The sequence below is a fragment of the Pseudorasbora parva genome, chromosome 8 (assembly GCF_024679245.1).
Source record: "Pseudorasbora parva isolate DD20220531a chromosome 8, ASM2467924v1, whole genome shotgun sequence".
Lineage (NCBI taxonomy): Eukaryota > Metazoa > Chordata > Actinopteri > Cypriniformes > Gobionidae > Pseudorasbora > Pseudorasbora parva.
The window spans coordinates 45,458,589-45,483,966 of NC_090179.1; the positions used below are offsets into that span (position 1 = coordinate 45,458,589).

The 25,378-nt window shown below is 38.5% G+C and overlaps 1 long non-coding RNA gene across 1 annotated transcript in view; it reads left to right on the plus strand.

Moving 5' to 3' along the window:
- The window catches only part of LOC137084915 (uncharacterized), a 96,950-nt gene that overhangs the window by 42,309 nt on the left and 29,263 nt on the right, over nucleotides 1-25,378 (plus strand). The window contains exon 3 of the long non-coding RNA XR_010906829.1: nucleotides 6,154-6,294. This is a non-coding gene — a long non-coding RNA (uncharacterized lncRNA). The remainder of the gene's footprint in view (nucleotides 1-6,153; nucleotides 6,295-25,378) is intronic.

Below are 25,378 nucleotides of genomic sequence, written 5' to 3' on the forward strand. Positions count from 1 at the left end.
CATCGTTATAGTCATAGCTATACTCATCGCTATATCGCTTGTCATCGTTATAGTCATAGCTATACTCATCGCTATATCGCTAGTCATCATTATAGTCATAGCTATACTCATCGCTATATCGCTAGTCATCGTTATAGTCATAGCTATACTCATCGCTATATCGCTAGTCATCATTATAGTCATAGCTATACTCATCGCTATATCGCTAGTCATCGTTATAGTCATAGCTATACTCATAGTTATAGTCATAGCTATACTCATCGCTATATCGCTTGTCATCGTTATAGTCATAGCTATACTCATCGCTATATCGCTAGTCATCGTTATAGTCATAGCTATACTCATCGCTATATCGCTAGTCATCGTTATAGTCCATGTTATACTCATCGCTATATCGCTAGCCATCGTTATAGTCCATGTTATACTCATCGCTATATTGCTAGTCATCGTTATAGTCATAGCTATACTCATCGCTATATCGCTAGTCATCGTTATAGTCATAGCTATACTCATCGTTATATCGCTAGTCATTGTTATAGTCATAGCTATACTCATTGCTATATCGCTAGTAATCGTTATAGTCATAGCTATATTCATCGCTATATCGTTAGTCATCGTTATAGTCATAGCTATACTCATCGCTATATCGCTAGTCATCGTTATAGTCCATGTTATACTCATCGCTATATCGCTAGCCATCGTTATAGTCCATGTTATACTCATCGCTATATTGCTAGTCATCGTTATAGTCATAGCTATACCGCTAGTCATCGTTATAGTCATAGCTATACTCATCGTTATATCGCTAGTCATTGTTATAGTCATAGCTATACCCATTGCTATATCGCTAGTAATCGTTATAGTCATAGCTATATTCATCACTATATCTCTAGTCATCATTATAGTCATAGCTATATTCATCGCTATATCTCTAGTCATCATTATAGTCATAGCTATACTCATCGTTATATCTCTAGTCATCATTATAGTCATAGCTATATTCATCGCTATATCTCTAGTCATCATTATAGTCATAGCTATATTCATCGCTATATCTCTAGTCATCATTATAGTCATAGCTATATTCATCGCTATATCTCTAGTCATCATTATAGTCATAGCTATATTCATCGCTATATCTCTAGTCATCATTATAGTCATAGCTATACTCATTGCTATATCGCTAGTAATCGTTATAGTCATAGCTATACTCATCGTTATAGTCATAGCTATACTCATCGCTATATCGCTTGTCATCGTTATAGTCATAGCTATACTCATCGCTATATCGCTAGTCATCATTATAGTCATAGCTATACTCATCGCTATATCGCTAGTCATCGTTATAGTCATAGCTATACTCATCGCTATATCGCTAGTCATCATTATAGTCATAGCTATACTCATCGCTATATCGCTAGTCATCGTTATAGTCCATGTTATACTCATCGCTATATCGCTAGTAATCGTTATAGTCATAGCTATACTCATAGTTATAGTCATAGCTATACTCATCGCTATATCGCTTGTCATCGTTATAGTCATAGCTATACTCATCGCTATATCGCTAGTCATCGTTATAGTCATAGCTATACTCATCGCTATATCGCTAGTCATCGTTATAGTCCATGTTATACTCATCGCTATATCGCTAGCCATCGTTATAGTCCATGTTATACTCATCGCTATATTGCTAGTCATCGTTATAGTCATAGCTATACTCATCGCTATATCGCTAGTCATCGTTATAGTCATAGCTATACTCATCGTTATATCGCTAGTCATTGTTATAGTCATAGCTATACTCATTGCTATATCGCTAGTAATCGTTATAGTCATAGCTATATTCATCGCTATATCGTTAGTCATCGTTATAGTCATAGCTATACTCATCGCTATATCCCTAGTCATCGTTATAGTCCATGTTATACTCATCGCTATATCGCTAGCCATCGTTATAGTCCATGTTATACTCATCGCTATATTGCTAGTCATCGTTATAGTCATAGCTATACCGCTAGTCATCGTTATAGTCATAGCTATACTCATCGTTATATCGCTAGTCATTGTTATAGTCATAGCTATACCCATTGCTATATCGCTAGTAATCGTTATAGTCATAGCTATATTCATCGCTATATTATAGCTATGACTTTAAAGTCATCTTTAAAGTCATAGCTATTTTCATCACTATATCGCTAGTCATCGTTATAGTCATAGCTATGCTCATCGCTATATCGCTAGTCATCGTTATAGTCCATGTTATACTCATCGCTATATCACTAGCCATCGTTATAGTCCATGTTATACTCATCGCTATATTGCTAGTCATCGTTATAGTCATAGCTATACTCATCGCTATATCGCTAGTCATCGTTATAGTCATAGCTATACTCATCGTTATATCGCTAGTCATTGTTATAGTCATAGCTATACTCATTGCTATATCGCTAGTCATTGTTATAGTCATAGCTATACTCATTGCTATATCGCTAGTAATCGTTATAGTCATAGCTATACTCATCGTTATAGTCATAGCTATACTCATCGCTATATCGCTTGTCATCACTATAGTCATAGCTATACTCATCGCTATATCGCTAGTCATCGTTATAGTCATAGCTATACTCATCGCTATATTGCTAGTCATCGTTATAGTCATAGCTATACTCATCGCTATATCGCTAGCCATCGTTATAGTCATAGCTATACTCATCGTTATATCGCTAGTCATTGTTATAGTCATAGCTATACTCATTGCTATATCGCTAGTCATTGTTATAGTCATAGCTATACTCATCGTTATATCGCTTGTCAATCGTTATATACTCATCGTTATAGTCATAGCTATACTCATCGCTATATCGCTTGTCATCATTATAGTCATAGCTATACTCATTGCTATATCGCTAGTCATCGTTATAGTCATAGCTATTCTCATCGCTATATCGCTAGTCATCGTTATAGTCCATGTTAAACTCATCGCTATATCGCTAGTCATCATTATAGTCCATGTTATACTCATCATCGTTATATCGCTAGTCATTGTTACAGTCAATTGTTACACTCATCGCTATAACAATCGTCATTTTGAAACATTTAACATAGAATACTACAAACTATTTTTGCATGTAGATATACTGCAAAGCAAGCAAAATGATAATATTGTATTATACAACCACATAAAGTGTGGCTTTGTTTAAATGTCATATTTGGCCAATTGAGGTCTAATTTAGCCTACATCTGTTAGGAGCTGATGCTTTTCCTCTGGGATTCTACTGTAAGGTTGCCTGGCTATTGAGTTAATCGTGCTAATTGAATAATTTGATATGTAATGACACTATTTAATGGAGGTCAGCGTTTGGCAGAGGAATGGCTCAGAAAGTCAGGCTCCTCTCTGTGGACATTAGAGCGGAACGGCTGAGTCAGTCGGTAAAAAACGCAGTAAAAATCTGCTGAAAATGTAAAGCTGGTAAAGACTCTCTTCAGCGCGTATGTGAGCGATCTGAAGCTCTTCCGTGTGTGTTACGCAATCCGCACACTGCAGAACACCTGCAGAGATGATGTTCACTGTTTGGGAGTAAAAACATTAGCAGTACAGCAGCACGACCAGCTCTCCTGTGAAAAATGACTCTCATGGATTTATGCAGAACTGAAAGAAAGAACATTATTAACAGTCCAATGTGCAAATCAAGCAGGTGAATTGATTTATTATTTCTGCATATGCATATAAATGACATTTCTGCTGGATACAATGTGCCTGACCGTTTAGATTTTGTAAATTACATAAAATTAGCCTTCTTAGTGTGCTAGACATTATGCAGTGCTGATCTGATTTTCAAACAGCTTTATATAGTTTCAATCAGCAAAACTGTCTCTGAAGTAGACAGATGAAAATAGAAGTTCTGCTTGATGAAGCAATTAAATCCCAATTAACAGCACTGAGGATGTTTAGAATGGAAAGTTCACGTTGTACTTATACTACATACTATGTGGCACACACACTAAAAAAGCTCTTTTATTGGCATCTGTGGTTTTATTTCACCTTTTTTTTTCTTAGATCGGTGGTTCCCAAACTGGGGTACATGAACAAAATGCTGAGTTTTGCGGTTTCTTTAATTCACCCCACCTTAAAACAACATTACAACCGAGTATGTGTTTCTAACAGACACAATGCCGTAAATACATGACATCCAATCAAAATACCCAATCTTTTGCGGTCAAAACTGACAGCATCCATTTCCACAGGAGCAGCGTTTGTATAGGTTGTGTGCAGAGTCTGCTGCCTTGGCAAATCACGCTACATTACTGCCGTTCTCCACAATGGACCTGTAGATTTATTACATACTAGCATGAAGAACTAACAGCCTGGCACAGACTGAGCATAAAGATCGATAAAAGATTCAGACTCTTCCATAAAAAAAACACAAACCCTTTGTGAGTTGTTTTAATGTTGATAATATATCATATGAGAGAATGCAAATCCATATCCACATGATTGCAAACGTGGCTTTGATTTTATACAACAGTTCAACAAACAAAAGGATAATATTAATTGATGTTCATTTTAAACAGAATTGTCCATCCAGATCACGGCACCAATTTAACCCCTTCGGTTCTTCTCACACTACTCCGTGTAGGACTCGAACCTGTGTCCGTCATGGGAGGAAGGCATGCTAACAAAGACACAAAAGACCGCAGCCTCTAGTGTCAGTCGCCAGTGCACTTCTTGAGCCCAGGGGAGTGATGTTTATCCGGGTCACGGCTCCAATATACCGCCTCTAGTTTTACTCGTACTGCTCTTAGCAGGATTCGATATGCGTTTCCTGCATGATAGGTAGACATGCAAACAAGGAATCCTAGAGACTGCAACCTCTAGCATCAGTTCCTACACTCACTCCCATATGGGTCACAGCACCCATGTAACTAGGGCTGGACGACTTGACCTAAAACCAAAATCTCGATTCATTGAAATTTTTTCCCGGATTATGATTAATGAATGATTTTTTTTATGCCCTCATAGTTCACTAACATGGTTTGTACATGTGCGTTTAGCAGTGCATACAAGAACGGCGATTAACTTACCTGTAACAGAAACTGTGTAAAACATGCAATTGCCATTGCAATACTGAGCATCCAGATTGTATAAAAAAAGATAACTGCCCCCGATTCTTTCCATGTGCCTGCAAACTGCACTTGATGTGACAAGGACAAGAATGCTATTGACCATAGCTTTTAGCGTCAGTCGCTAGTGCGCGTCTCTTGAGGCCAGGGGAGTATGATATACTTTGACAGCTGAACAATGTTGCACTCACCTCGATCCGGGTCACGGCACCACTCCAACCCTTCAGTTCTACTAGCACCACTCCAAGCTGGATTCGAACTAGTGTCACCGGCATGGGAATTGTGCATGCTAACAAGAATGCTAAAGACCATAGACTTTAGCATCAGCAACTAGAGCACCTCTCTTGAGGCCAGGGGAGTATGATACACTTCGACAGCTGACCAATGTTGCACTCAACTTGATCCGGGTCACGACACCACTTAAACCCCTCCGGTAGCATCACTCTAAGCTGGATTAGAACCAGTGTCACTGGCATGGGAATTGTGTATTCTAACAAGAATGCTAAAGACTGTAGCCTTTAGCACCAGCAACTAGAGCACCTCTCTTGAGGCCAGGGGAGTATGATTTAACTCCACAGCTGGCCTACATTGCACTAACCTTGATCTGGGTCATGGCACCACTCAAACCACTCTGGATCTACTAGCACCACTCCAAGCTGGATTTAAACCATTTCACTGGCATGGTAATTGTGCATGCTAACAAGGATTTTTAATGACCGTAGCCTTTAACTTCAGTTGTTAGTGCACCTCTCTTAAGGCCAGGAGAGTATGATTTACTTCCACAGCTGGCCTACATTGCACTCACCTTGATCCGGGTCACGGCACCACTGTAACCCCTCCGGTTCTGCACACACCACTTCAAGCTGGATTCGAACCAGTTTCACCAGCATGGGAATTGTGCATGTTAATAAGAATGCTAATCTAAGATTGTAGCCTTTAGCGTTAGCCGCTAGAGCACCTCTTTTGAGGCCAGGTGAGTATGATATACTTGCACAGCTCTTTACTAGCTGGTCTTCGGTACACTCACAGGTGGCAGACTGGTTTCCCCAGCACTCGCTTATGAGAGAGAGAGAGAGAGAGAGTGATTTGCATCAGCTCTGATGGACACGAGATCACTTCCTTCCAACTGTAGGAACCGAGGAGATCATAATCACAGTCCATTTCCTTCTGGTAAGGGCACATTAGGTATGCACACTAGCTTTACACCTCTGACTGTTTGCTGCCATATCCAATAAAAACATTTTGTTCGCTTCTCTAAATGTTTGCGACTTCGCCATATGAGAGGGAGAAAAGCAATTTACTCTCAGCAGATTGAGTCGAGGAACTTATCGGAATACAGAAATTGCTCTTGTAGACGGAAGTAAATCTGGATTCTGTGAGGGAAAGATCATGGCTAGTTCAGAGATCCTGACCTCATTCCCTTAAATTGTGCTTGAATGTTTCATTAGTCGATAAAGGCCAAAACAAGCAGACCAACTTGTGCGTTTATCCACATCTGATGCCTTCATTTGTCAAATTTGGCCCTTGACGCATTCTGAAACCCAATTTGGTAAAGGCTAAAAGTTAAAAAGAAAGACATAAACCTTTAGATTCTGGCTGCAGAATATTCGGCTCTTTTCAGTTTTGTCTCCAGTAATAGACGGTTGGGGGTTCACATTTACATAAATCTTGTCCGGGTGACTAGTGGCTTCTAATCACTTTAGGATAATTTGCCTCCTAAAATGACAGAAGAAATTGGAGTTCGCTGCAGCCGTGTGACTGATGGAAACCGTACAAGGTTTGAGCACTACAAAGAGGAATCATATTTTCATTTAGCTTTAGCTGACTTTGGTCACAGTGTAATCAAATGTAACCCATGGCTATTCCTGCAAATCCTACAAACCAAATTCAAAGATGATTTATGTATTTTAATATTTCATGCAAATAATTTGACTTTTTAATTGAATTCTATTTGTTTAATTAAATATTAAACATATGTATTTAAATAATTGTATTTATTTATTGTACACTCTAAAAATGGCTGGGTTAAAAACAACCCAATTGGCAACTCAGCGCTGGGTAAATATTGGACAGAACACATGTTGGGTTAAATTAACCCAGTGGCATCTTAACCCAGCAGGCTGGGCTGTTGAGAAAACCCAAAATGTAGTCATTTTTTACCATTAATGGATTTGCTATTCTGGGTTATTCTTGCTGGGTTGTTCTTAACATTTCTCCTGTGCATTGGCCTACTGTAAAACTAGACAATCATGAAAGAACAAATGAAGAATGCATGTTTAGACTGTTAAAACAATCGTTTTTATTGCTTGACAAATGGTACAAATTGGCAACAATGACAACTACAAACCTAATATATTCTGTATGTATTCACGTTTAAATCGAACTTCTATTTTGACGGGTTGCCGTGACCTTTGAGTCTCTGTGTTCATGATATGACAGTTTTCTCAAATGAAACGGTAAATTAATTCTCATGCCCTCAGTGACACGGCAGAGGCTAAAAAGACAGCGCGCATGTTTGTGTGTGCGTGTGTGTGTGTACCCCCCTTCAGACATAGACACAAAATATGGCAGAGTAATATTTAAATAGTATTTAATATACACAGACGCTTCGGCTACAGTCTGGAGCCCTGCGTGACGCGACTGAACGCAGCTGCGGGACCGAATATGGTCTACTTGTGAGTCGATGCTATACAGATACTATTGTCACATTTTTAACATTTCAGTATGTACTTGGTATCGAAGTACCGGTACTTGTGACATCCCTACATAGAACCATGTTTAATTTTCGTAAGCGGATCATGGTTCTGTGTAATCACAAACTGTATTAATCTATCGTCTCACATGCCGACCTGAACTAACACGAGTCAGTAACGTGCATCGGGTTCTGAGGTCAAACTTTTGTCGTCTTAACGTCGTGTAAGCTTAAGAATTGTTGCCGCGAAGAAGAAAAAAAACTATAATTATGCTAATTTAAATGATAATTAATGAAAACATATGAACTTATCGTAAAACATCTGCAGCCAGTGGCTTTGCCTTTTGCGTTGTCCTCAAAATGACAGTTTGGGAGCGAATTTAGACGAATCAAGGCGGGAAGCTCGTGAAACAACCAAGCGCTGGGTAGAATCAACCAAGCATTGACCCAGCAGGTTTAACCCAACGACTGGAAAGTTGAAACTACCCAATGATGTTTAAAATGTGATCAAATAAACCAACAAAGATTACCCAACAGTCTTAAACCAGCATTTTGGGTTAAAAAACAACCCAGCATTATTTAGAGTGTATGGAGTATTTCCACTGTATATTTTATTTTTTATTGTGATTAGTTTAATTAATTGTTTTTGTATTTAAATAATTTTATGTATTTATTGTTCAGGGATTTTCCACTGTTATTTCTATTTATGTATTTAAATAATTTAAAAACATTAATGTAAATAATTTTATTTAATTATGAGGTATTTCTTTATTTATTTAAAAAGTGTTTTCCACTATAATTATTATTTATTTATTTAGAAAGACTTTATTTGTTTATTTTAGTATTTTATGTAAATAATTTTAATTCATTATTTAATTAAATATTTTATTAAAATAATTGCATGTATTTATATTTAGGGGTATTTCCACTGTAATTTAAATTATGATTTAAATAAATACTTGATTTATTTGTTGTAAGTGGGTTTTCCACTAATTTCATAAGAATTTTTATTATTTAATAAATGTATCTAAATATTTTTGTTTTCCGATTATATCTTACTCCATTTATTTGTTTGTTCTACAGGGTTTTCCACTGTAATTTTACATTAATTATTAACTTGTTCGGTTTTGAAATGAAGAAATATTGTGGTGTGTTTAGAAGATGTTGCCATCTCATTCTCCTCAAACATGTTGATTTCTCCTTTTGTTTTCCACTGCTGATGATCGAGTGATGTTCTTTAGCTCTTAGGAAGCTGGAGTTGATGGGAACATTAGTATGAAACCCGTCACTCGCACAAACAACATTGTGGAGCTCTTCACAGCCGCTCAGATTGCTATTGACCGCTGCTGAATTTTGCATTTAACCTGAAGCAAAACTGCCTCTCCATCCCTCTCTCCATCCATCTCTCCCTCTCCCCTTCCGCGTTCGTTACGCCATTCCTGTCCTGTCAATTACCCTTTGATTAGGATAACTTGCATGGCCTGATTAGTTGGCTCTGGCGTTTGATGCATAATAAGCAGGTGTGTTGAATAATTCATCAGCGTCACAGAGGGTATTAATGACGGTGGGGTTAGAGAGGGGCAGGATGACTGTGTTCCTCATCTGCCTGCGTGCCTTTGCACAGGTTTTGACCCGAGAGCTGAATGTAATGCAGTGCTGTGAGGGACAGGCGGGTACTGTTGTGTAGATTAGTGTTGATCTCATCTGAAATTAGATGTGACCTAAGACATTCGCGCAGCCTTATTTCCAGTCCCAGAGATTGATTTTTATTCAAACAGTTACAGATTTCAACTTTTTCTTCACAAAGGTCACATTTAAATGTCTAGAAAGTTGATAATATCGATACTTATTAGGTGAAATGTGATCAATTTGACACCAACTGCATCCCTCAGTTGATGCATAATTTTCAGCAAAACCAGGAAGCTTGTGAGATTTTTTCCAAATACACTGTATTGCCAAAAGTATTGGGCCGCCCCTCCAAATCACTGAGTTCAGGTGTTCGATCTCTTCATGGCCACAGGTGTATAAATCAAGCTCTAGGCCTGCAGACGCTTCTACACACATTAGTGGAAGAATGGGTCGCTCTCAGGAGCTCAGTCAACTCAAGCGTGGGGCCGTGATCGGTTCCTAACCCATTCCTGACATTTCCTCACTACTAAATATTCCACGCTCAACCGTTAGTGGGATTATAACAAAGTGGAAGGCATTGGGAACAATAGCAACTCAGCCATGAAGTGTTAAATCCCAGAGCGGGGTCAGCGCATGCTGAGGGTCACAGTGCACAGAAGTCACCAACTTTCTGCAGAGTCAACAGCTCCAGACCTCCAGACTTCTGTGGCCTTCAGATGAGCTCAAGAACAGCGGAGAGAGCTTCATGGAATGGGTTTCCACGGCCGAGCAGCTCATCCAAGCCTTACATCACCAAGAGCAATGCAAAGCGTGGGATGCAGTGGAGTAAAGCAGCCGCCACTGGACTCTAGAGCAGTGAGACGTGTTCTCTGAGTGACCAATCAGGCTTCTCTGTCTGACAATCACATGGACGAGTCTGGGTTTGGCGGTTGCCAGGAGAACGGGACTTGCCTGACTGCATTGTGCCAAGTGTAAATTTAGGTGGAGGGGGGATTATGGGGTGGGGTTGTTTTTCAGGGGTTGGCCGCTTAGTTCCAGTGAAAGGAACTCTTAATGCTTCACCAAGACATTTTGGACAATTTCATGCTCCCAACTTTGTGGGATCAGTTTGGGGACGGCCCCTTCCTGTCCCAGCATGACTGCGCTCCAGTGCTCAAAGCGTCGGTCCATAAAGACATGGATGAGGAGTTTGGTGTGGAGGAACTTGACTGGCCTGCACAGAGTCCTGAGCTCAACCCGATAGAACAGCTTTGGGATGAATTAGAGCGGAGACTGAGAGCCAGGCCTTCTCGTCCAACATCAGTGCCTGACCTCACAAATGAGCTTCTAGAAGAATGGGCAAAAATCCCCATAAACACACTCCTAAACCTTGAGGAAAGCCTTCCCAGAAGAGCTGGAGCTGTTAGAGCTGTCTTCCATATTAAACCCTACGGATTAAAATTGGGATGTTCATGTTCACACACAGGTAGGCATCCCAAAACTTTTGGCAATATAGTGTATGCTAAACTAATGTTATCAGACATAATTTGAGATGTGGTGGAAATGGCTGAATATTGTTAGTGTTTAAATTACTCTAGTGATAAGTTTTCATTTGCGTCTCCTGTGTGCTAAAAGCCCTCCCAGACTGCCTTAAAAATTAAATCAAGCTTGAGATGGAAATTTCCTTCAGGCTCTGTCGTTGTCTTGCTCTTAGGTTTGCATAAAGCAATTATTCTATTATAATGAGTGTTGGCTGTACATCAGAGCATGGCAGATCCTCGTGCTGAATTTAAAGGGTTGTTCCTTCAGGAGGGATTCAAACACACGTGATGTTTCCGCCGAGAGTCCGAACACAATCCCTGCGGATCCAGATGAGAATCAGTGCAGCTACACACCACAGAAAGAGGAGAGAAGCAACAGGAAACGACCTGCTTTACTTCAGTAATGTGTTTCTGAGTGGAAGAGGAGATTCAAAGAGAAGAAAAATAATTAGGATGGCATTGCATTTATCCATGAGGAACAAGAAAAGTGCGCATTTTATACCAGAATGATCTCTGTGTGTTTGTTTATTGGGGAAAAAACATGCACTGGATGTAAGTTTAGGTAATGTATTTAAATATAATTTTATTTATTTATGTTTTATGGAATAACAAGCTCTGGGTATATATATATATATATATATATATATATGAATATGCAGAAGCGTACTGCATTCGCTTGAGGAAAAAAAACTGAATTATGATAATTTACATGAATAAAACGCTTTTGCTCTGTTTTTCTGAAATAATGACTTAATTATGTCAGAATTAAGAGAAAAATAAGTTTTGTTCTGTTTTTCTGAATTAATGAGATCCCTTAAAATCCTGCTAAGAGCTCTATTTTAGCTGGATTGGAAGTAAACATGTCCCGTCCTTCACTTCCTTTACTTTGTGACATTGGGACATACTGTTGTCTTTAAAGGGGGGGTGAAACACTTTCAGTCAATCTCATGTCAATCTTGAGTACCTATAGAGTAGTATTGCATCCTTCATATCTCCGAAAAGTCTTTAGTTTTATTATATTTATAAAAGAAATATGGGCTGTACCGAGTCTTTCCGGAAAAAACCGAGCGCCTGGAGGCGTATCGTATGGGCGGAGCTAAAGAATGACGAGCGCAAACAAAGCGGTGACGTCCTCAAGCGTGGAGAAGCCCATCGCTATCTCAGCTAATACAGATAATGATCCAGAATCAGATCCGGAGGCTGAAATAAATTGAACAGGAGAAACAGCAGCAGCAGGACGTCCGTCTCTGTGGTGTGGACTGTATTTAGTGGCCTGTCAACATTTGTGTGTGTTTACTCGCAGTTTATGAGGACATGATTCGGTTTATGGACTATTGTATGCGACTAAACCTTAGCAGTAGCAAGCAAAACGGTTTTGCACGTCAGACTAGTGTAACGTTATACAGAGAACAACAATGGAGTCCGTTAGCGCATTTGAATGACGAAGCGCGCGATCGTGTCGTTTACTGATGTTTACTCACGCGACGATAGCCGACAGCACAGACATTTGAAGCAGTTTTACTCACCGGCTGCTTCCAAAGCAGGACCGAACCTTTATCGCTGGGACCGCTCCGTCAAAAACACACTTCTTTGGTATGATTTGGTGAAGTCCTGTGAGAGCAGTGACCGTGGAAATCCACTTTGAGACGCGACTGAAGCGATGTTGTGAAGCTTCCCGTCATTTCTGCGTTCAAATCGGTTCAAATGCAGCGCTGCCTTCCCAGAATGCTGTGCTGAAGCGTTGAAGTCGCTCGACGTCACCCATAGGAATAAAGTGGAGCACGGCGCGGACTATAACGACAGAAGTGTTCACGGACGACTGGATCTGCAGCTGAGAGTGTTTATGGGCGTGCATTTCCTCTCTCGCTCTAGTCACGCGCGCGCGCCCTACCGGGAGAAGAGCCCGTACGGCCCATACAAGGACCTTCCGCTCTATTAACGTCAAGCCGACCCATACTCGAAAAAAACTCTCCGAAACTTGTGAGAAACCAGAAGGAGTATTTTTGACACAGAAATACTCCATCAAACGTCCAACATTAGTTTTTGAAACTTTGTCTATGTTTAGGATGGGAATCCAAGTCTTTAACAGTGGAAAGAGCTCAGTATGCAGGAAACAGCATTTCACCGCCCCTTTAAGTCATATAAATGGTATTGTTTTTAGAGCGTCAACTTTGTGCAGACGTCTCCAGACAGCAGAAAAGAACATTCTGATCTGCTTGCCATTGCTGTTGCACTCCATGGGGATCCAGTGTTTTCAGCACTTGCCTGATTGTCTCTTGTGTCACCACATAGCCAGCCTGAATGCATTTCAGATGCTTCATCTTATATCCGTGAAGCATACCATATGGGTTCAGCTGATCCTGGAGAAACACTGCTAAGTCTGGAGGTGTCTGCACAAAAGTGACACACTAAAAACAATACCATTAATATGACTTAAAGACAGCAGTATTTCCCAATGTCTCAAACACAAAGTAAAATAAAACCATTTTATAGATATAATTTTTCATAATATATATATATATATATATATATATATATATATATATATATATATTATGAAAAATTATTCAGAAAAACCTGTGTAGATTTTTTTCTCAAGTGAACATCATAGGCAGTAAATGTAAGCTTAATTTTTTTGTATTATTTTATTAGTGTTTGTTTTTAGGAATAACATGCACTGAATGTAATTTTATATATATATATATATATATATATATATATATATATATATATATATATATTTTTTTTTTTTTTTTTTTTTTTTTTTTTTTTAAATCTTTTTTTTTCTTTTAGTTTATATATTTATTTACATTTTTTTTAGAAATAATATGCACTAAGTGTAAGTTTTTTTTAAATTATTATTATAATATTTATTTAAATCATTTTATGTATTTTTTGCACTGGATGCAAGTTAAAATTATATATTTTTATATAATTTTATTTTATTAGTTTACTTTTTTTAGGAATAACCTGCACTGGATGTAAGTTTATATATATATATATATATATATATATATATATATATATATATATATATATATATATATATATATATATAATATATATAATATATATATATAATATTTATTTATTTATTTTAGTTTAAATTACATTTATTTAAATATTTTTTTTAGTATAAGTGTTTTTTAAATTAATATTATTATTATATTTATTTTAATCATTTTATGTATTTTTTTTTTTAGGAATTACATGCACTGAAAGTAAGTTTATTTATTTATTTATTTTTTTATTTATTTTTTTTTTATTTTTTTTTATTTATTTTTTTTTGACCATGCAATCCGTCCTGGTCCCGTGTGAGCGTCCGCGGTGTCTCCCTCTCGGACCCCAGCCGTAGCAGCACCTCTGCTAATTGAACTGATGTGTAATTAAGATGATAATTGGATGCGCTGATGATAACGAGCTGACCCCTGCGGCTCAGGTTCTGCGTGGTCAGCAGATGTTTATCAGTCCCTTCTGACCAAATGAGCAAATGGAGTCTGGAGCTCTGACTAATGGACACATCACGTTAATATTCACATCCGCTTGACGGCCACCCGCCGATTCACATTCAGACGCACACAATAATCAGAGGCAATGTGTAGAAATCTCATGTTCTCTGCCTTTAGATGGAGGATAAGAAGTAAAAATCACATTTACACTACGAGCAAAGTGAGGTGATTGGGTGTTATAATGTACGCTTGTGTTTTTAAAATACGTCTCGATCTGCGTGTGTGTTGATCTGGTTCATTGCTCATGCTTCAGTTTTGCATAAGCACCGTTCACAGTTTTAATCTAAAACTAGTTTGACTCGTCCAGCCTCGCACGGCCATATCAACACACATTCGGCTTGAAGAACATACAAACATTCGTAGATAAAGTAAAGCCGGACAAACACATTCAGGGATTGTGACATTCTTAAGCTAGCGTCCTTAAATCCCATATAGCAGATGAACTGCAGACTGCAGCCCGTGTTCCTGGCATCCGCTCCGTTCTGCTGCATTTAGATCCGCTCATGCATGTCTCATCCGGGCAGGTGTGATAATTAAAGCCGTGTTTTTTAATTGCTTTTGACCAGCGGACCAGAACCTGAGCACGTCGATGTAGAAACCGTTGGGTCAGAATCATGCCAGGAAGTGTTTTCCATTTAGAGACTGAATAAACAGGCATTTCTGCAATAGTTATTGCTTAGCTATTGCTCTTTTACAGCTCAGAAGTTCATTTCATTAAAGTATAAATGTTGTTCTGCATGCTAAAAGTCCTCAGTAGAAACAAATGAGTTCTGACGCTTTGATTCTCCGCAGAACTGTTATACTAGGATCCGATTTCTGGATGCACATAAAGGAAACTTAAAGGGTTAGTTCAGCCAAAAATGAGATTTCTTTCATTAACTCCTCCTCCTAATGTCGCTCCACACCCGTAAGACCTCCGTTCATCTTCACACACAGTTTAAGATATTTTATATTTAGTCTGAGAGCGTATGCAAGTGTATCCAGAAAGGGAATAAAAACATCATCACAGTAGTCCATATGAGACATCAGTGGGTTAATTAGAGTCTCTTGAAGCATCCGAAATACATTTGGGTCCAAAAATAACAAAAACTACGACTTTATTCAGCATTGTCTTCTCTCTGAGGTTTGTATTCAAACGGTTATGAATTAGCGAATTGATTCATGATTTCAGCAGTTTGACACGTGATCCAAATCTTTAATCATGACTGTTTGATTCTTTATTTGAGGAACACAGAGAAAAAGACAATGCTGAATAAAGTCGTAGTTTTTGTTAGTTTTGGACCCAAATGTATTTCCGATGCTTCAAGAGACTCTAATTAACCCACTGATGTCTCATATGGACTACTGTGATGATGTTTTTATTCCCTTTCTGGACATGGACAGTATAGTGTGCATACACTTGCATACGCTTTCGTTTTACACTGTAAAAATGTCACTGTTCCCGGTTGCCTTAATTTTGAGTTTATTGAAATTACAAATTTGAGTTAATACAATGAACATTTTCTGAGAATCGACAACCTTTATTCAAATATTATTCAAAGATTTGGTAAGCACATTGAGTAATTGTGTGTTTTAATTGTGATGACGCAGTGAAACATGCCAAATTGTGCTATTTTCATGATTTATCACATTATTTATGTGGTTCAGATACAATAATCGTTTTGAGTTTACATTTATTTAACAAATTTCCTTCATTGTATCAACGCAAGTTTTTAATTTCAATAAACTCAAAATTTTAAGGCAACCGGGTTACTTACTTTTTTAAGTTAATCCAACAATATTTTTGTACAGTGTACTTTATAATGTATTCCGTATTCAACTTATGAAGAAAGAGTAACACCTCTCACAAGTCAAAATGCTTACGCTACACTGTAAAAAAAAAAAGTCACAGCCTGAAATTAAGTACGATCGACTTGGATGTTTCAATAATTTCGATTTAGACTGACTTAAAATGAGTTATATCTTGTTTAACTTATAAAAAAAAAGGTTTAACATTTCTTAACTTATTTTGATGAGTTAAGACAATGTAAAAACGTGTTGTCTTAACTTATTGAACAAATATTTTTGTACAGAGTATGTCCAACGTCATTATTGTGCCAGTTATGTTTATTTGTCTGTGTTGAATACAGAAGGCGGTCCGCAGGAAACTACACTCTAAAAACATGTTGGGTTGAAAATGGACTAACCTAGTGATTGGGTTGTTTCAACCAATCCCCAATTTGCTGGGTTTGTCCATTTTCAACCCAACTTCAGTTGTTTTTAACCCAGCATTTTTTAGCGTGTAGATATTTTACTTAATAATGTTTTAAATATGGATTTTTTTTTCTTACAAAAACCCTATGGATTCGCTTCAGAATGCCGTTATTAACCCGCGGAGCCGTGTGGAGCAGTTATATGATGGATAGATGCACTTTTTTGAGCTTCACACTCAATGGACTCATTCACTGCCATTATAAAACTTGGAAATGTCAGGATATTTATTACTATAACTCTGACTGTGTTCATCTGAAAGAAGAAAGTCAAACACACCTAGAAGAAAAGGTTCTATATAGAACCTTAAAAGGTTTTATTGACACTACGTATTTGGAACCCATAAAAGGTTCTATTTAGAACCCCTTTTAAGGGCCAAAGGGTTCTTTATTGTCATTATAGAACCTTTTTAGCATAAAAGGTTCTTTGGAGTTGAGTACACTTCATTAGGTTCATAGGGGTTCTATATAGAGCTATAGGGTTCTTTACTCAACTCCAAATAACATTTTATGCTAAAAAGGTTCTATAATGACAAGAAAGAACCCTTTTGGCCCTTAAAAGGGGTTCTAAATAGAACCTTTTAGGGGTTCCAAATACATAGCGCTTTTAAGGTTCTCTATAGAACCTTCTCTTTTAAGAGTGTAGGCTGGCTTGAGGGAGAGTAAATCTTGGGCTAATTTTAATTTTAAAGTGAACTAAACCTTTGAAAATAGTGGCTTGAAAGAAGTATTGTATTGTTTTAAAAGCTGCTAAAATGAGATTGTTCACTTTCTACAGCTAGAGGTCAAATCTAATTAAATGTTAAAGACTTTCTTATTTGAACAGAATCAGTGTAAGTCTTTGTGGTCTCCGATGTTAAAGTTGATGGAGTCTTACACATCTTTATCTCCCCATTGGCTGCTGTGGTTTGTCATCCGTGACGGTGTTTTACCGCTTCTTGAGTGTGTAAGTTCCCCAGAGAGCGATGGCTCTATCCGTCTTCCTTTGTGTCCCATCTTCTTCCCATTTCACCTGCAGTCAAATGATCCGTCGATGGATCCATCAGGGCTTCTGCTGCGGGTCGAGGTCCTGACCACCGGACCAGCTGACGAAAGACTGATCATTCTTCAGACAACGGATCGATGAGGGTTATAGAGGACAAACTGGGTAAGCTTCAGTGATCACATGATTTGACTGATCATTAAAGGGTTAGTTAACCTAAAAATGAAATGTCTGTCATTAACTCCTCGCCCTAATGTCGTTCCACACCCGTAAGACCTCCGTTCATCTTCACACACAGTTTAAAGATATTTTAGATTTAGTCCGAGAGCGTATGCAAGTGTATGCACACTATACTGTCCATGTCCAGAAAGGGAATAAGAACATCATCACAGTAGTCCATATGTCTTTGTGGTCAGCTGTCCTTCAAAGACCACATCTCAAAGACGGCTCGGTCATACAGGTTTGCATTGCACAACATCAGGAAAATCAGACCGTTCCTTACGGAGCATGCAACACAGCTTCTTGTCCAAGCCCTGATCATTTCTAGACTTGACTATTGCAATGCGCTTCTGGCTGGACTTCCATCATGTGCAATCAAACCGCTGCAAATGATCCAGAACGCTGCAGCACGTCTTGTATTCAATGAGCCCAAAAGGGCTCATGTCACACCTCTATTCATCTCTCTGCATTGGCTACCACTTGCTGCCCGGATCAAATTCAAAGCTCTGACTCTTGCTCATAGATCTTCCACAAGCTCAGCACCTGCATACTTCGACTCGCTCCTACAAGTCTACACCCCCACCAGAAGCCTTCGCTCCGCTAATGAGCGAAGGCTTGGGGTACCATCACAGAGAGGCATGAAATCCCTCTCCAGGACTTTTTCTTTCATTGTTCCTGGTTGGTGGAACGATCTTCCGTCCTCCATACGCACAACAGAATCACTCGCTTCATTCAAAAGACAGGTAAAAACTCTTCCATCTCTTCCATGAGCACTTAATCTTTTCATAAATAAAAAACCCTCTTCCTCCTCTATTTCTCTTTTCTTCTTCCTTTTTCTGGTTTTTGCTACTCTGAGCAGTGTACAAATCTTGGTATTTAGGGCACGTTTCGTGTTTTCTTTGCCTCTTCTTGACGGATCGCTTCCTGTTCTCCTGAGTTGTAAGTCGCTTTGGATAAAAGCGTCTGCTAAATGCATAAATGTAAAATGTTTGAGACATCAGTGGGTTAATTAGAGTCTCTTGAACATCCAAAATACATTTGGGTCCAAAAATAACAAAAACTACGACTTTATTCAGCATTGTCTTCTCTTCTGGGTTTGTGTTCAATCCTCAAATAAAGATTCAAACGGTTATGAATCAGTGAATTGACTCATTAGATTCTCATTATTGTCACACTAATATGGTTTTAAAGTAAGGAGATATTTGACATTTTTTAATGTAAATGTTATTTAAATTGGAAATTATTTTGGATTGTTTTCCCCTAAATATTTAAAGATTCACTGTATTAAAGTTTGACTTTATAACATATTTTTTATGTTAATCATTCAAGTATTAACACACACTAATATGATTTTACAGTTAGAAGACATTTTACAATATTAATTTACATTAACAGCCAAATTCAAATTAGGATATATCTTTTTTTTTCGGTTTATTAAAGTATTTCACTTCATAACATAATTTTTCATAATGTTATTTATACGATTATGATTTTTAGTTAGAATACATTTAATGTTTTTTATTTTTATTTTACATTAGTATTCAAATTCTCATTTAATAAATTCTCATTTAGTTAAAGCAACAACAACAAAAACCCTCATAAAAACCTTTCTTAATTTTTTCCCCTTTTTTCATGTATCATCCAATTATGTGTCATTATTAACACATTAATATAGTTATACAGTAAAGAGAATAATGAAAATGACAAACACATCTGACGCATTACAATAATGAGACTTTGGCTGGGAAATGTTTTTAATTGTCATTATTTTAATCTTACATTGGCAATTTTCTTTGTCTAATGTAGTCTTGTTTGCAATGTCCCAGACATGTTTCCGTGCGATTCACGTCGTCCTTTAGAAGAAGAAAAGAAGAAAACACTCAGATCCTGTAAGAAAGCGATCCGGCAGAAATGTTTTGGAGGCTGTGTGTTTATAATGGGCTTTTACAGTCGTGTTTTTCCAGCACATATTAATCATGTATGTCAATGACAGTCTGCTGCCGTTATTTGTTCTGACATACAGTTACTCTGATCCTAAAACACTGTTAATATTTCATTTTTCTTGTGTGTATTTTTCACCGACAGGCCGCTCTGTTCCTGTTTTCCGCCTCTACAGAAAGGCCATCGCGATTGGTTATTACCGCAGCGTATTTCATTATATCACGCGGTGTGATTTCAGCTGTTCAGCGGCCTTGTTTTACTAGTTAATGGCTTTTCCGTGTGGCTGCTTGAGAAAGAAATATAAAGTGTAGTGCTTTTAAACTTAGGGTTGGTGTGTGAGTTCTAATGGAAAGCTTTCATACACTGAATAAAACACATTGTGTGCTCTTCAAAGCCGTTCTCCTCTGATATATATGCATGGCTTTCTTTATAGACCTTTTGACATTATTGAAATCTGTGTAAAGAAAACACATTCTTGTCAATATCTTGTTTCACTGGACAAAATTGAGGTTAAATGGAGAGCAAAATGCACCTTTGCATTTTTCTTTTAAAGAGCAGCAATTCTGCTTATTTCCCATCTTCCTCTAGTGTTTAATTTTACTGTTTGAGGATGAAAAACTTCAGCAAAGCTGTATCAGTTCCAATGTGCCAAGGATACAAGCAGTCCCCAAGCTGCAATAGTTCAACTGTTCCAAATCTTCCAAATCCCATTAGATCCAAAGTTCTACCGTTCCAAATCTTCAAAGTTCCAATAGTTCCAAAGTTCAACTGTTCCACCTTTGCATTTTTCTTTTAAAGAGCAGCTATTCTGCTTATTTCCTCTAGTGTTTAATTTTACTGTTTGAGGATAAAAAAATGCAGCAAAGCTGTAAAGTTCCAATGTGCCAAAGATACAAGCAGATCCCAAGCTGCAATAGTTCAACTGTTCCAAATCTTCCAAATCCCAATAGATCCAAAGTTCGACTGTTCCAAATCTTCATTTACATTTACATTTATGCATTTGGCAGACGCTTTTATCCAAAGCGACTTACATTATATTCAAGGTACACATTTTACATTTTTGTCAAGTCTTGCTTTCCCTGGGAATCGAACCCATGACCTTGGCGTTGCTAGCGCCATGCTCTACTCATTGAGCTGCAGGAAAGACTTCATAATCCCAATAGATCCAAAGTCCAACTGTTCCAAATCTTCATAATCCCAATAGATCCAAAGTTCAACTGTTCCAAATCTTCAAAGTTCCAATAGTTTCAAAGTTCAACTGTTCCAAATCTTCCAAATCCCAATAGATCCAAAGTTCCACCGTTCCAAATCTTCAAAATCCCAATAGTTCCAAAGTTCAACTGTTCCAAATCTTCAAAGTTCCAATAGTTCCAAAGTTTAACTGTTCCCAATCTTCAAAATTCCAATAGTTCCAAAGTTCAGCTGTTCCAAATCTTCCAAATCCCAATAGTTCCAAAGTTCAACGGTTCCAAATCTTCCAAAAGTTCAACTGTTCCAAATCTTCCAAATCCCAATAGATCCAAAGTTCAACTGTTCCAAATCTTCCAAAGTTCCAGAAGTTCCAAAAGTTCCTCCAGCGGGAGTTCTTTTCTATATCAGTGTCAGTGTTTCTGAACTCCTGAAACGCCTCCATTGTAGTCTTGATCTTTCTTCCAGGAACGAACATGCCTCAATATTCCTCATTTAAATAATTATTAAACAGAATAAAGGGGCGTGGCCTCAGTGAGTTAGTAGTGTGTTGAAACTGGCAGTTATGGGAAGGGGCGGACATATCCCAAACACCAATCACAACACACTGCTCCAGCTGACCAATCAGAGCACACTTTGCTTTTCAGAAGGGAGGGGCTTCAGTGTTACTGACAGACTGGGAACAATATCCATTTCCAATCACCTGTTTTTTGAGATATCGCATTAAAAACACTGGATGGAAACACCAAGATGGCATAAACTTGTGGAAAAAAAATGTGCATAAAAAGCATATGCGCTAAATTGAAGTGGATAATTGTTTAATCCGATAAAAAGACATGCAAATAAACTACGATGGAAACACATTTACTGATTAAATCCCTTAAAAAACTCAAGTGACTGCCTCAGCAGAGGCTGTGATTGGGTAACTGGACTAACCAGTTGACCAATGGTATCGCAGCATTTTAAATGTTGGTTTGCTGGCTCTAAAATGCCAGAGTCAAAGTCTGTGGTCAGAATGATTTGGTTTAATTCCTCCAGAAGCGTCTCACACGATTGCGTTCCCAAACACCTAACGCAAGAGAGCACGACAGTGTGTATCTGACGCTCTGAGACGACACTCATTTATGATGGAGGGAAAAAGAGCACGATTGAGCAACTTAGTTTTATTACTGATATTTTGCACCAATTTCCCAGGAAGTGGCCATTTTGTTCTCTTGAAATGCTGCTTTTATTTGTACATTTTATGCCATATTCTAAATTTGGATGGAAACATAGCTGTAGTCAAATATGGGGAAAATACAGTGTTTTTTTGAACAACCTATACTTAAATCATGATGTTGTGAAGGGCATAATACAGCCTCCTCGAAATTAAAAGGCAATCTAAAGCGATTTCCTCCATTTGGATGATAAACACTGAGTCATTACTAAATTACAATTGCCAATTACGATGATGACCAGAGCTGTGCTGTAATATTCCATCTAATCCACAGATTAATGTGTTAAATATGACACCGGATCCAGAAGATGACATGCCATTAATTACCATGACTAAGTTTATTTTACTCTATATTTCTTCAGCTTTGTCATTTAACAAAAGTTTCAGTTTGAGTTAGTCCATAACGCTGCACTCTTTATCTTAGATGTTCTCTTTATACGAAAATAAACAATTCAAATACTATTGTAACTGCTTCTCCTATTGATTTATTAGAATAAGTACTCCAGGTTTATCTGTAGAAACCAGCTGTGATAAAAATCTGTTGCATTCATGTGATGTTCTCTGGGTTTTTCTGTGCCGTTCTTGGCATACCGCTTCGTCTTTGTATTGATCGCTCACAAATGAAAGGTTTTCCTGAGCCGATTAAAAATGATAGTTTATCTAAGACTTTCACAGCATCACTTCATACGAGGGCTTCTTTGAAGAGCGACTCCAAATGGCTTTTCCGTCAATAATGAATAACAGTTTATTTCCTTTATGAAAAGAGGAAGACTAAACCGAATCAATGAGGAGAATTCATCCTGCTAATCAATGGTGTGTTGAGTGTGACGAGTTGATTTTCTCCCTGCAGACGTGGAGGTTTCGCCCTGCCGCTGGCTTACGTCTCTCTCAATCGAGGGGCTTTTAATGCAGTATGTTTCTGAAAATGGTGCTGGTTCATGCTAAGGTGGAGACATCTGTTCCTTGATGAGGCCTGAAAGGTCACCTTCTACCCACAGTCACGCTCCCAGAGGAGACGGCTGGAGTCACGCTGCTGAACTGAAGTGACATTTGCCTTTCGCAGGGGACAATCTGACAATGAGCTGAAAATTGAAAGGAGGAAAAAGGGGACAAATCTTTCATTTCAATCTCATGCGACTCAAGAAAAAGAGAAGATTATACTTTGTCAAAATTCGGGGTTGTGTATTTCTCTCTCTCTCTCGCTCTTGCTCTCTCTCTTTCTCTCTCTCTCTCTCTCTCTCTCTCTCTCTCTCTCTCTCTCTCTCTCTCTCACACACACACATACATTGCAGCAGATCCTTTAAGTCCTGTAAGTTGCGAGGTGAGGTCTCCATGGATCGGACTTGTTTGTTCAGCTCATCCCACAGATGCTCGACTGGATTGAGATCTGGGGAATCTGGAGGCCGAGTCGACGCCTCAAACTGGTTGTTGTGCTCCTCAAACCATTCCTGAAGCATTTGTGCTTTGTGTCAGGAGCATTATCCTGCTGGAAGAGCCACAGCCACCAGAATACCGTTTCCATGAAAGGCTGAACATGGTCTCAGCAATGCTTAGGTAGGTGGAGCGTGTCAAAGTAACATCCACATGGATGGAGGACCCAAGGTTTCCCAGCAGAACATTGCCCAAAGCATCACACTGCCTCCGCCGGCTCGATCGCCTTCTTCCCATAGAGCATCCTGGGGCCATGTGTTCCTCAGGTAAGCCACACACACACACACACACACACACACACCCGGCCATCCACGGGATGTAAAAGAACACTTGATTCCTCGGACCAGTTCACCTTCTTCCATTGCTCCAAGGTCCAGTTCTGATGCTCACGTGCCACTGTTGGTGATTTCGGCAGGGTCAGGGGTCAGAGGTCACCCTGACTGGTCCATACGCCTCAAACTGAGCTGCTCTGTGTATTCTGACAGCTTTCTATCAGAACCAGCATTAACTTCTGTAGCAGTTTGAGCTCCAGTAGCTCGTCTGTTTGATCGGACAACACGGGCCAGCCTTCGCTCCCCACGTGCATCAATGAGCCTTGGCCGCCCATGACCCTGTGGCCGGTTCTCCACTGTTCCTCTTGGAGCACTTTTGATAGAGACTGACCACTGCAGACCGGGAACAGCCCATAAGAGCTGCAGTTTTGGAGATGCTCTGACCCAGTCGTCTAGCCGTCACAATCTGGCCCTTGTCAAACTCGCTCAAATCCTTACGCTCGCCCATTTCTCCTGCTTCTAACACATCAACTCTGAGGACAAAATGTTCACTTGCTGCCTAATATATCCCACCAACTAACAGGAGCCGTGATGAAGAGATCATCAGTGTTATTCACTGCACCTGTCAGTGGTCATAATGTTATGCCTTATTGGTTTATATATAATTTAACATTTATTTATTTGGATTGCAGTTTTAACATAAACTAAATAATGCAATGAAATTGCAATGTCCTCTGTTCTGTTCATAACACATTTTCACCAAATAATAATGACTCTAGAGGCCAAGAAATGAACCAAACATTCAATTCAACACATTTGGAATAAAAATGGCAACCTCACATACGAGTCAAACTCTCAAATTAGATTAGAAATCATCATTAATACATAATTTTATATTCATTTTATGGAACTAATTGAAAAGCCATTAAAATATAAGCTGTAAAAATGACAGATTGGTGATTTTCCCGTGGCGTTTCACAGGAGAATGTCTTGGCTCATGGAGATTTCAATTACTGAGAGCCATCCTCTTGGAATTGAGTTCTACATTAGAAATAATGCTGTTTAGTTCATCATTCCAGTCTGTAAAGCACATTTGATCTGAATAACACAAGATGGCCAGAAAATAAATCGCTAGCACTTTACTTTAAGATCTCATTTGTTGCATTAGCGATGGGACCTTATTGTAAAGTCGTATCGTTATAAACAATGGTATTCTAGCAGAGAACAGAAAATAAATTACTGTGCAGGAAATATTTACTTCAAAATGCAGCAAATTACAGCACATAAATCAAACATTCATCCCTTTCAGGTCTGGCTAGAGAAATTAGCAATTTTTCTGTCCCTGACGGGTCAATAAGCCTATAGCACATTCCCTTAAAATACGAGTTCACACTCTATTGAATGTG